This window comes from Lepidochelys olivacea (genome assembly GCF_965140295.1).
Source record: "Lepidochelys olivacea isolate rLepOli2 genome assembly, chromosome: 7".
In the NCBI taxonomy this organism is placed as follows: domain Eukaryota; kingdom Metazoa; phylum Chordata; order Testudines; family Cheloniidae; genus Lepidochelys; species Lepidochelys olivacea.
In genome coordinates, this window is record NC_140417.1 from 105,559,809 (window position 1) to 105,571,914 (window position 12,106).

The 12,106-nt window shown below is 43.3% G+C and overlaps 1 protein-coding gene across 5 annotated transcripts in view; it reads left to right on the forward strand.

Moving 5' to 3' along the window:
* The first annotated feature begins 849 nt into the window (after window positions 1–849).
* CHST15 (carbohydrate sulfotransferase 15) overlaps window positions 850–12,106 on the forward strand; it is a 98,920-nt gene continuing 87,663 nt past the window's right edge. Inside the window, exon 1 of one of the 5 annotated variants that reach the window (XM_084635626.1) lies at window positions 850–1,309. The gene's annotated coding sequence lies outside the window, so the exon portion shown is untranslated. Of the gene's footprint in view, window positions 1,310–1,530; window positions 2,179–2,754; window positions 2,857–4,891; window positions 4,987–12,106 lie in introns of those variants that run through there. The other 4 variants (XM_084635625.1, XM_084635628.1, XM_084635627.1 and 1 more) reach the window with 4 other exon arrangements.

Sequence of the window (12,106 nt, forward strand, 5' to 3'; positions counted from 1 at the left end):
GGGGAGTAGAGCCTCTTCCCAGGAGCATATCACACCTGTGCTCCATCAATTGCTCAGGCAACTTTCTGGCTTCCAGTTAAAATTTAAGATGTTTGTTTTAACCTGCACCCAAAGCAGCCACATTTTCTGGGCAAGGCCCATCTGTTCACAAGGGTAATAGAGCCCTCCCCAGGAGCTGATGTTGCTGCTGGTTTGAAGGTCCTTCATGGCCTATCCTTTCCCTGGACTATGTGATGGGCCTGTTTCTGAGATACTAGCAATGAAAGCTGAGCTGACAATGAAAGCCGTGTTACCTCTCAGGTCCCTAGACCAAGCAGTGAGGTTGGGACCTTTCTAACCTTGGAGAGGAAGAGGACTGTTTGGATGAGCTCCAGATACTGCCTTTTGTCTCCCCAGGACTTAAAGTGGGTGGCAGCAGCTAGGCTTCTGGTCCTCCCCAGCGCACCTGGCCTATGCAATGGAACTGGGGCCTTCCCAGCCCAACCTGAACAAGCACAGTGATGGGAGCTGAGGGGGCAGCTGCAGCCAGGTTGTCTTCGCATGCTGCGCAGTAGGGCTGAAGCCTTCCTCTACTGGAAAAGGATGGGCAAGGGCCTGGGTCCAGATCATTCTTCTCCTAACCTTGCTCAGTCTGTCCCACTGAAGAGCACAGTGCAAATGGCTGGGAGGGGGCAGGTGGGGAAGCAGAGTCTGTTGGGCGTGGGGTGCGTGCTGGGGGAGAGGAGGTCCAGTGGAAGGGCCAGCAGCTGCAGTGGTTGGAGCAGCCCCTCAGCAGCGGCTTTCTGCCTTGGCTCTGTAGCGGGCCGCTGCCTGCAGGCGGGCTGCCCGTCTGGCTGGGCGTGGGAGTCCCCTGGCGCGGCACACGCAGGGCGCTATACCCGGGCCAGGGCGAGGGAGTCTCGCGTGGGCTGCACAGCGCTCGGCCGGGGCTTCGCAGCTCCTCTCCAAGCGCCAACAAACGAGCCAGACTTCCGCCCCCTGCCCTAGCCCAGGCCGGGGGAAGGGGCGCGGCGGGGTAACGCCCGCTCCCCGCGGCGGCCGCACGCTTGGCAAGCCCCGGCCTGCCGCCGCCGCTTCACGTGGCCGCCGCTGCCTGGCTCCTCAGTGCCGGCTGGGCTCGTAGCCGCCGCGGCTGGGGACTGGCGGGCGGCGGCGGCGTCTGGCCGGCCGGAGCGGGCTGGCTCTGCAGACCAGGCGGACCCACCGCGCTGCCCGCCTCGCGGCTGCGGGGCTGGAAACCGAGCGGAGCCGGGCAGGCTCGCCTCCGGGGGCAAGTGTGGCGAGGAGACCGGCGAGAGGCGGGGAAGCGGTGAGTGCCACGCTCTGCCGGCCGGCCGGAGCGGGGTGGGGTGGGGTGGGAAGGAGCCGGCGGGCGGCTGCAGCCCGGAGAGCTCGGGAGGGTGCAGCGGGCGGCAGGAGGGATGCGGCGGCAGCGGCTCCGGTCTCTGGCCGGCTCCGCTTGGAGAAGTTGCTGCCTCAGGGCTTGCGGGCGGGGCAGGGGGGAGGCAGGGACCCGACTTGCATTTCTTAGCGACCAGCAGAGGAGCGCCCCGCGTTGAGAGGAGACGCGCCGGGAACTTCTGCAGAAGGGCTGCCGCTGCCCTCGCAGCCGGCGTGCTAGAGCAGGCATCGTACTGCCTGCACAACACACACTGAGTGCAGACCCAGCAGCCTGCCTGCACCACACACACACACAACACACACACAGACACACACACACTCTCTGAGGAGCGCAGAGCGGGCATTGTACCTGCACCACACACACACACCACACACACAGACACACACACTCTCTGAGGAGCGCAGAGCGGGCATTGTACCTGCACAACACACACACACACTCTCTGAGGAGCGCAGAGCGGGCATTGTACCTGCACAACACACACACACACTCTCTGAGGAGCGCAGAGCGGGCATTGTACCTGCACAACACACACACACACTCTCTGAGGAGCGCAGAGCGGGCACTGTACCTGCACAACACACACACACACGGGACTCATGAGGGCTGAGCAGGAATTTTACCCGTGGAACATACACAATGAGGTGTGTAAAGCAGGCATTTAACCTAACCATCCACACGTTTCTGCATATCTGTTTCATTACTGCATTCGCTATTTAGAGGTCTGCGTTTCCTGTTTACTGCCCGAAGGACGTGCAACCACACACAGCTGTGAGGTAGCGGTTTTTTGCTTTGTTACAGAAATGACTTGCTGATACTGTGATCGTTCAACCTTTACATTAAGATCAGCTTAGCTATTACTTTATGTATTGTAGTAAAGTATGTAATAAGATCTGCTGGGGGAGGGGTTAAAGGTGTGCATGCATAGGGGGTTGAGAGAGTGCTCGTACAGGGGTGTGTATGCGAATGTGTGTTGGGATGTAGATATACAGGAATTAGGGAGGATGGGCTGTGTCTATAACAGAGGGTTATGGGGTACTTGTAGGGGAGTTGGGTTTCTGTGTGCAGGTATGTAGATTTGTGTGATCAGATTTCTTGCTAGAAAGAGTTTGTGTTTTATTTGCTTTGAGAGAGGTCTGTAAGTATCCATTCTTGTTGGGCTTGATGCTCTTTGTGTTGGTCACACTCTCCATACAGAAGGAGAAAAAGAGATTTTTGTCATGTGCTGGTGGTTCTTGCTGACAATTTTCAGTAGCAACTGCTGGTGATGGCAAGATGCTTTAACTTTTTTCCCCTCCCCCACATTGTAAAGTGAAATATGACTGTAACTGCCCAGAATATCTTTGCATCAAAGACAGCAGGACCAGCATCCTTGATTGAGCAGGGACTACCTCTGAGGCCTTAACAGACAAGTGTTAAACCCCCTCTGGGCAAATACTAGGTAACATGCTAAGGTGTGTAATCTACTCTTCTTTATGTACATTCTTGGTTAGTCATTTCTTAATATGCATGCTCAGGGATTTAGCCTGGATGCTGAGCTATTCAGCATTTCCATTCTGTAAACAGATCGGGAGTACTTGACTTTTTTAAAATGTGAAAATGTTAGCCGGCTGTAGCGAGGCCTTGGAAGAAATGCATAATTACTGTATTTCAATAATGCAATTTTTGCTGTCATTGTTCTGGGCTGCCTATTGGGTTGATGCCTGTCTGCCTAAGAACTACCAGTTGGCTAATTACAGTAGTTTTATTTGTAAAACAGCTTTTATCTGGAGCGTTTTCCTTCAGTTAACTCAGCGTGCGCGTACCTTGAATAAAGTTGTGGATGGCTATTGTCATTCAGTTATGCATATTTTTAGATGCTGAAAGATGTTTCTTAAGGGCAAGCTGTTGACAATTAAAAATAGCTTCATAGTATGCATTTATTGAGAATGTAGTCAAGGTTTAGTGACCGCTTGTGGTTGACTCTTTTAAGCTATGAATCAGTCTGAACTTTGGAGATGTCACATGTGATCTTCCTTTTGCTGTACTCCTTGTTTTATCATAATACTACAGCCTTGCTCTGCAGGGATCACAGTTTGAATTGTAGGTTAACAGGACAGTATTTTAGCATGGTACTGTCTACATAGTTATGAAACCTTCAGATATAGATTTCATTCTGTAACCCTTGATTTGGAGACACTGCTTTAGTTTGCTTGTAAATGTGGAATTAAAATAGAATCAGTTGGAATGATTAGCCATGGAAGATCTTTATCATCTGATGCAGCTCCAACATACACCTTTTGTTTTGTGTCCAGAAAATGATCTACTTATAAAATAGAGTAATCAAAAGAACAGATTAGAGGCTGAAATTCAAAGCCCTGTATTCATTGGAATTACTCATGAAGAGTAAATATTTTGAAGGGGTAGCTGAAAAATGCCCTCGTTTACTCATTTGTGTCAACAACTGTCTAATCGAATAGTACTTGGCTTAATGCTGACTATACACTACTTTTGATTTTTGCCAAAAAGGGGACATTCTCCTTAAACCAGTAATAGTAAAAATTGGTATTTTTCACTCTGTACTGTGGTATAACTGTCTTTAAGTGTTCTGTTTCAGAGTAACAGCCGTGTTAGTCTGTATTCGCAAAAAGAAAAGGAGTACTTGTGGCACCTTAGAGACTAACCGATTTATTTGAGCATAAGCTTTTGTGAGCTACAGCTCACTTCATCGGATGCATACTGTGGAAACTGCAGAAGACATTATATACACAGAGACCATGAAACAATACCTCCTCCCACCCCACTCTCCTGCTGGTAATAGCTTATCTAAAGTGATCACTCTCCTTACAATGTGTATGATAATCAAGTTGGGCCATTTTCAGCACAAATCCAGGTTTTCTCACCCTCCGCCCCCCCCCCCCACACAAACTCACTCTCCTGCTGGTAATAGCCCATCCAAAGTGACCACTCTCTTTACAATGTGTATGATAATCCAGGTGGGCCATTTCCAACAGAAATCCAGGTTTTCTCACCCCCCGCCCCCACAAACTCACTCTCCTGCTGGTAATAGCTTATCCAGAGTGACCACTCTCCCTACAATGTGCATGAAAATCAAGGTGGGCCATTTCCAGCATAAATCCAAGTTTAACCAGAACGTCTGGGGGGGGGTAGTTTGTGCTGGAAATGGCCCAACTTGATTATCATACACATTGTAAGGAGAGTGATCACTTTAGATAAGCTATTACCAGCAGGAGAGTGGGGTGGGAGGAGGTATTGTTTCATGGTCTCTGTGTATATAATGTCTTCTGCAGTTTTCACAGTATGCATCCGATGAAGTGAGCTGTAGCTCATGAAAGCTTATGCTCAAATAAATTGGTTAGTCTCTAAGGTGCCACAAGTACTCCTTTTCTTTTTAAATGTTCTGTTCATGTTAGTGATGCAAATGGTGTCACCTCTGATGCCACGAGAGCTCCTTTCGTATTCTCTGCTGCTGGTGCCACTTCACACTCCTGAGCATTGAGTCAGAGTAGTCAATTAGCTCTTCACATGCCAAGAAAAAGAAAATGAATTTAAATGCTGAGAAGAAGGAACAACTTGTATGAAAGGTCAGTGAACACTACCAGTTTTTTGATGATACTGGAACCTTGGGGATCCAGAACAACATACTTGTGTTTGTAAATCCTGTCAACATCGAGTCCAGTGCCATATTCTGAAGTCAACCACAAACTGATTTTATGATTCAAGAATTGTGATAGAAAATCCAGTTACAAATGAAAAATGTTTTACATGAGGGTTTATAAGAGGAATGTGGCTAACCAGTTGAAATTTGCATTACAAAATACGTATAATTCTGCTGGTATAACTGAAGATGCTATAATGGACTTAATTATCTTCACTAAGCTAAAACTACAATGGTTGGAAAGTGTACAAAGGAGGAGATAAAAGCAGAATGTTGATATTTCAGTTATTTCATGTGGCTAAATACAAGGACTGGACTAGACAGTCTACCACAAGTACTAACAAGACTCTCGTTATAGATGCATAGTCCAGTACTGTATATATGCATCATATATTATTGATACTTTTTAAAGTTCATTTAATCAATATAGGCAATTTGCTTAAATAGTTTAGTGCAGCAAAATTTGACAGTTGCTTTTCTTACCTGTTCATTTTTGACATTAGGTGTTCCTAAAATTACTGTCCAGATAGAAATTGGAAACTGCTCAGATCTTAATTTGTTTGCTAGAGACAGGCTGGTAATTTTAAAATAAAAGTACTGTTTCATGTTTTCAGTTTTTATTTGTAAAAAAAAAAAAAAAATTGGGATTTTTTTCAGTGTTTTCTTTCCAAACATTAAAACTGGGATGAAATCAGGTTCAAATTTTTTTTAAAAAAAGGGGGGGGGGAATTGGGGTTGGGGAAAAGAAAAACAAAAAAAACTTTTGTAATATACGCATTTTATTACTGTATAATTGAAACTTTTTTTTTTAATGTACAAAGGTATATTTTGTCTCTCTCAGAGCTAGTTGTTTTTCCAGAAATCCTGGTTTGCATACGCACGCATAATTTTCTTCAAAGTATCCTCACTCATGTTGAGCCTCTTGCTGCTTGGAGGTAGTCCAACTTTGAAAATATGCACTCTGCCTCAACAGATCCAGGGGGTACACTCAAAGCTTGATGTGCTGCTTTGCTGGAGCTGAGAAGTGTGTCTTGATGACTGTTCCAAAAAACCAGCACATCCAGTTTTGCATTGTCAGGATTAGGCAAGTTCATGTATGTAGTAAACTCCCCTTTCAGATTTGAAATTTCTTCTTTAGTGGCAAATGGTTGAAACACAGTGGCGTAAAGACCATAGTCTGCTGCAGATTTCACCCTGAGGAAGAAGTGCAACACCTGGGCATTCTAAAATATATTTTTGGCACCAAACACTTGGGGAATTCAGATTATGAGCCACGGTCATTTCTCATTTCTGAGTGTTGTGTTTGAAGGTTTTGAATGGTTTTTTGGTTTTTGCATGTTTCAGAGTGGGAAAGATTTCCAGAAACAGCTGAGTTTTCTCACCGTGTGTTTCTCCTTCAGTTTTTGTGCTCAGTTCAGTTGAGATTTTGGTTGTCAAGATCCGGTAAACATCTATATTGGCAAACATGTGGGCAGTAGTTAGAGAAAACGCCAGTGTTTTCTGCATGTCACATAATGATTCCAGGTTTTCAGCAATTAACATTACCTTGGTGCTGAGTATCTGGCAGTTATTTTGGATTTGCCAGTCCCTTCAGAGTTTGTGCTTTAGAACCAACAAACTCAGGATGATCTAGGAGACACATCAGCATAGTCCGCGTGTTATTTACATGACAGTCAGTGAAGTACAAGCTCATCCACAGGTGTGGCACAACAGGGGTAGGTAATCTGCACTCATCTCGCTCTGTGTTAAACAAAGCCTTTGACTTGTTTGCATGCTTGAAAACAGCCCCAAATCCAATTATAAAGATTTCACGTCTTTCATTTCTTCTGTAGCAGTAGCTGCTGACAGTGCAAAGTTAATTAGATGAGCAGGACAGGTAATACTTAGCAGTGCCGGTTTCTGATTGAGTGTAATCTCCTGGGAAAACTTAGCCTTGTAGGAAGCAGAATCTGTGTTAGTTATGGCCACATTTTCCCAAGTTAGTTGGTACATCTCAAACATGTCAGTTATTGCTGTGTTGAGAAAATGTCTGTCAGCGGAGGGGATGACTGTCATATCAGCACAAAACAATGTAGGTTTATTCACTTTGAAATAAAAAAAAGAAAGCAAAAGGCCAAGAATCGGACGGTCCAAAGCATCAGGAGACTCATCAAAAAATCAGACTAGACACCATATTTCCATCAGCTTAGATACTAAAACATTTTCTTTTTCTTTCAGATACAACCTCACTGGTAAGTCTCATTAGGAAGGGTTTTTGATGCTGGACATTATTGATGCACTAAGTCACCAATAGACCCCTCTACTATTAACAGTGGCTACCTGGTAAAACAAAGAACACACACAAATTCATTGACACAGTTGTGCTATGTCCTCTCTTTCATTAAAGCTCTGGTGAAAGCTCCTTATATTGTCTGTTTATGCTGAAGCCCACTTTCTTCCTTAAGCTACTTGTGTTGCTTGCTTTCAATATGCTCCTTTATTCTGTCAGTGCGATCACTGACCTCAATGCTGCAGTATTTGTAGCACAATGCATCACTCCCATCTTTACTTTTCTTGCAAATTTCTAACCACTGATTTTCTTGAAAGATTTGCATATTTACCGTTTTACTGTATCTATCTGTAACCCCAAGGAGCTTACCTACGTTCCTAGGGCTCTGCATGCTGATAGTTCAGGGAGAGGCACACAATCCCAGGTAGCAAGGGGGAGCCAAGGGCAGACTCAGTCTGCTAGGCAACCCAGAGGAAGAGAGGAGAGACATTATGTAGAACAACGGGGGCCTCTGTTGGTTTGGGGAAGGATTGCGGGCGTGCCAGCTCAGATGAAGGGGCACAGTCACATCATTGACAAGGGAAAGCCCAGGAAGAAGAGCTAGCCAGATCAATAGGGAGTGAGAAGCCTGCCCCTGGGAGCCCTGGAGGGGGGAGAAGCCATTTTGGGAGTAATCTGGACCCAGCCACAGAAAGGACAGGACTGGCTGTGTGGGGATCCAGAAGAACCCTTGCCCATCCATCCAAACCCATTAGAAGATTGGCAATAAAGGAAGCAACTGGGTGGATAGGGGACATTACATATCTTTATCTGTGGAGGATTGATTGTTTAAATTCAAACTAAACAGACACAAAGAGATAGGCGGGCAGCGTCTCCTTGTGAGCCAATCATAGCACGATATTAACGTTGTTTAGTTTTCCGACCTCCACTTAGTATGTGTTCTGTGTTTTACACCGTGGAACTGCTTCAGAGCTGCAGGACACAACAATCACATAAAGATTTAGTGTCTAACAAAAATAAGTATCCCAAAAATACTGAGTGGATTGATAAAAGGAAACTGAAAATGTGGAACACTAAGTAAAAGTAACGTCTGAAGCGTAATTAAAGCTGGAGGTACATTTTCTGTCTACCTTGCAGATTTTGTTTCTCAACAAAAAATGTAACTTTATATTATTCAGAGTTCAAAACCAGTTGTGAAACCAATCAGCTTGACGTACGTAGACAGTTTCAAAATCAATTGACGTGTCATTTAATCTCCACCCCACAATAACCACAAAGTGTCCTTTAAATGATTGTAAATACTGTAAAATATGGGGGATTTTTTTTTAATACTGGTGCCACTAGGCAGCATATGGCAGAAACTGGGGGAAAATGTGCCTCTGTTTTTGAAAGTTACATTTGCAGCAAAATTACATGTGCAGGGTTTTTTTCCAATGATGATCGATGTTCCTAACAACACTCATACATTTCTCTAAGGATTTATTTATATTTAAGACCAGGTTGTTAAGTGGATGGAGTGTTAGCCCTTCCACATTGAAGAAAAAATAATACACAAATATTAAAAAATAACTGCAGATCTTACCAAAATTTCTCTGCTAAACAGGTGTAAATATAGCCTATTAATTCTTAAACAAACCATGCATTATTAAGTGCTTCCTCACATTTGTGTATGAATCAGATAAAAAACAAAGTTGTAGATCTTGTACTTAGCAATGTATTTAGGTTTTCATTGCAATTCCATTGTTCACTTTAATAATGTCCGATGTGCTTTCTTTAGATTTAAACTAACACCAATGAACTGTACTTGCCTTAATGATATATTGATTTAGGAAGTTAGAACAGCCACATGTTTAACTCCTTCTGTACAGATACATCAACTCAGCAGAAAAGAACCAGACCTAAAATATGTGCCTTTACATTCTCAGACAAGAATCTTCATTAACATTAAGGTTACTAGACTTTATAGCCTATGGATCAGAACTTCAAGGAAATATGCAGTTAAGTGATTCAAAACTCCAGGGCAGATTCTTTGGTGTAATTTGTCATAGATACAACAAAGTACATCAGCTGAGGGTTTGTCTCCCATTTATATTGCACTCATCAGTTCCCCTTCTCAGTCTTCAGTGCCTCCCTCCACCACACACATAGTCCACCTATTTTCCCCTCATCCTGAACAGCTGACGAATGACTTGGAGTCCTATCATGTTCCTTGATGGGGACTCTGGTTATTTAGCTAGAGGAGCCTAATGAAATATGGGGGAAAATGAAGACATTTTCAATCGGGAGCATTAAAAAATATATCCTGTCCAAATTTAGTTTATTTTACAAAAAATATACTAAATTGAATGTTTTACTAAATAAAAACTAAAATTCCATTGTCGTCTGAAGGGTTATTGTAGCAAAATTGGAAATAAAATTCAACAATTAAAGTGTGAAACTGAGAGATTTTAATAGTGCTTTAAAGTGCAAATCTCCATGCAACCCAAAGTCTAGAGATTCCATTGATGTGTCCATAAGATTGAACATTTATCGGTATTGCACAGTTATGTACAGATTGTTAATTCAGTCTAGTGTATGTATGGTAGACCGTAATGTTTCTTTTTAATTAAGGGTATGTTTTACAGCCACGCTAGTTATTTGTCCTTATGACCATTTCACTTGTGTGTTTTGTCCAAATAACTGAAAATGTGATCATGATTTTGGACTGGTTGCTTGATCTGATTTTTACATAATGAACAGGAGAGGCAGGCTATCTGGGAACTTGAGTGCAATGAGAGCACTGCAAGTCTTTGCTTACATAGCCATTGTAGGCAATGAATGGCACTTTAGGGGCAAAGGGTTAATGTGGCTTTTGCATGGAATATTCATTTATATTATGCCTAGTTTCTAGCCTCTGTTGAACACTGCTTATAAATGCTAGCTTTAAGGACCATACCATCCTTCATGATAGTTTAGATAATGATCATAAAATAGAGAACTTCTAGCACATGATTCTTAGCAAGAACAAACAGAATTAAGATGCCAAGTAATAATGGTTGCTGATAAGGAGAGAAACAGTGTAGTTGTGCTCATTCCACTCTGGCCAGAGGCTAGGAATCCAAAATATGATTGTGAACATTAATTAAAATGGTAGTGTGAATGTTAATAAAAACAAACACAACATTATTGGGCCTCCCACCCAGTGTTTCTCGTACATAGTCAGTGTGTCTGCCAGAAGTTGTTGTGTGAAATTGATGTAAATCCCAAGTAGATTGTGTCTGTGAAACAACATAAGAACAGTCATATTGGGTCAGACCAATGGTCCATCTAGCCCAGTGTCCTGTTTTTCAACAGTGGCCAATGCCAGATGTTTCAGAGGTAATGAATGGAACATGGCAATTATTGAGCGATCCATCTCATGTCCTCCAGTCCCAGCTTCTGGCAGTCAGAGGTGTAAGGACATCCAGAGAATGGGGGTGTGTCCATGACCGTCTTCGCTAAGAGCCTTTGATGGACCTATCCTCCATGAATTTATCTAATTCTTTTTTGAACCAAGTTATACTTTTGGCCTTCACAGCATCCCCTGGCAATGAGTTCTACAGGTTGACCGTGCATTGTGTGAAATAGTACTTCCTTTTGTTTGTTTTAAACCTGCTGCCTATTGATTTCATTGGGTGACCCCTGGTTCTTGTGTTATATGAAGGGGGAAATAATATTTCCCTATTCACTTTCTCCACCCCAGCCATGATTTTATAGATGTCTATCATATCCTCTCCCCTCCCCCGTCATCTCTTTTCTAAGAGATGAACAGTCAGTCTTTTTAGTCTCTCCTCCAAAGGAAGCTGTTCCACACACTTGCACACAATTGTTGTTGTCCTTCTCTATGCCTTTTCCATTGCTAATATATATTTTGGAGATGGGGTGACCAGAACTTCACAGAGTATTCAAAGTGTAGGCATATCATGGATTTAGGTGGTGGCATTATGATATTTTTTGCCGTATTGTCTGTACTTTTCCTACTGGTTCCTAACATTGTTAGCTTTTTTGACTGCTGCTGCACATTTGAGTAGATGTTGTAGAGAACGATCTATGATGACTTCAAGATATTTTTCTTGAGTGGTAAGAATTAATTTAGACCCCATCATTTTGTACGTATAGTTGGGATTATGTTTTCCAATGTGCATTACTTTGCACTTATCAACAGTGAATTTCATCTGCCATTTTGTTGCCCAGTCACCCAGTTTTGTGAGATCCCTCGGTAACTCTTTGTAGTCTGCTTTGGACTTAACTAGCTGGAGTAACTTTATCAACTGCAAACTTTGCAACCTCACAGCTTTTCCCCAGCTTTCCAGATCATTCACTGATTGTTTGGCAGGCTTCCTGCTTCTGATGTACTTAAAAAAAAAAAAAAAAAAATTGCTGTTCGTTTTTGTGGTGGTCAGTGTTAATGAAGATGGTCAGCAGTAATGTTCCGCAGTTGATCAAGAATTCATTGACTGTAACTGCTCAGGGGCCAAAATGTGCAAAATTAGACAGATGCAGGTGGGTCAAAAGCAAGCTGAAATATAAAAGCTAATGTCCCTCAAATCTCAGTTACTGCATTATGGGCCCAACTCTGTAGCTTTAGTTAAGCAGAACTCCTGTTTACTTCAAAATAACACCATTATGATGATTCCAACTGGAGTTTTGGCTGACTAAGAATTGCAGAATGGGGCCCAATGATTTGAAACCACACCGCATTTGCAGTTACTGGATGATAGATGTTCTCTTATATTTGACAGTGTGCAGTATATACAGA